Consider the following 1,396-nt stretch of genomic DNA (forward strand, 5'->3'; position numbering starts at 1 on the left):
TCTACGCGGTCAGGGCGGGGGGAGAAGGGGGGAAAGAGGGAGGGGAAGGAAGTAGGGGGAGGGGGTAATGGGAAGTAGGTAGAGGGAGGAAAGAGGGAGGAGGTAGATTGGAAGGAAGTACGGAGAAGGGGTGTAAGGGGAAGGAATAGAGTGAGTGGGTAATGGGAAGTAGGTAGAGGGAGGAGGTAGATTGGAAGAAAGTAGGGGGAGGGGTGTAAGGGGGAAGGGAATAGAGGGAGTGGGTAATGGGAAGTAGGTAGAGGGAGGAGGTAGATTGGAAAAAGGGGGAGGGGTAGAGGGGGAAGGGAATAGAGGGAGGGTAATGGGAAGTAGGTAGAGGGAGGGTGGAAAGGGAGAGGAGGACGTAGAGGGAGGGGGTAGGAAGGAGGTAGAGGGAGAAGAAAGGGGAGGGGGTGAAGGGGAGCAAGTAGATGGGGATGGAGGAGGAGGTAGGGGGATGGGAGAAAGGGGAACGATGAAGAGAGGTGGAGAAAGGATGGAAGAAGTACAAGGGAAAGAGTGGGAGGGGGTTGCGAATGGGAATGGGTTAAGAAGACGAAGACAGAAAAGGGAAAGATACACCAGGAAGACCTTGTTAGAGGCATGACAGGAGGCTTGGGAAAGGAACAGGGCTATAGTCTTGGAGGAAGGGTAGGGGGAGGGGGAAGGGGAATGAGAGGACAAAGAAGGAAAGGATGACAAAAACTGTGGAGTGGTCTAGAGGTAAAGGGGAAAGGGAAAGGAGTAACGACGGAGGAAGAGAGAAAGCAGTGGCTTAAAGACGAGTAGTGGATTGCGCAGTACTCTAGTGAAATAAAGGGGGCATTGCAATCCTTAAGGGGGAAGGGGGGAGCGATAGCCAAGGGGGCGAGGGAAGTAAAAATAGTTGTCATTAGGAGGGGGAAGTTGGGGTCAGAGAGTAGAGCAGTGTTTAAGGGGAAGATAAGGGTGGAGCAGTGCTTAAGGAAGAGGATAAGTGTGGAACGTTGTTTAAGGGGGGAGGATAAGACTGAAGTAGTAGCCTGAGTGGGCCAGGGAGTAGAACAGCGGTCAATGCTTTGAGGGATCGCGCCAGGAGGGGAGTAAATGGTTAATCATCAAACAAGAGATTCTCCGAAGTGCAACATTGCTTAGTAGCCTTTTCTCCATTCCTCAGTGTGGTTGAATTACTGTTTTTTTTTTTTCAGGTCATTCCTCTTGGTTTCGGCTATTCAGGAAATGAAAGATGAATAAAGAAATATTTCCTATTTCCCACCTTTCTTCTCTCCCTCTTTTCCTCTGTTTATTCCCACTTTCATATCTGTATCTGTGTATGCCTGTCTGCCTGTCTCTCTGTCTCTCTCTCTCGCTATCTATCTATCTATCTATTTTTTTTCCTCTCTCCATCTATCTATAT

Source organism: Penaeus vannamei, chromosome 18 (assembly GCF_042767895.1).
Source record: "Penaeus vannamei isolate JL-2024 chromosome 18, ASM4276789v1, whole genome shotgun sequence".
Taxonomy (NCBI): Eukaryota; Metazoa; Arthropoda; class Malacostraca; order Decapoda; family Penaeidae; genus Penaeus; species Penaeus vannamei.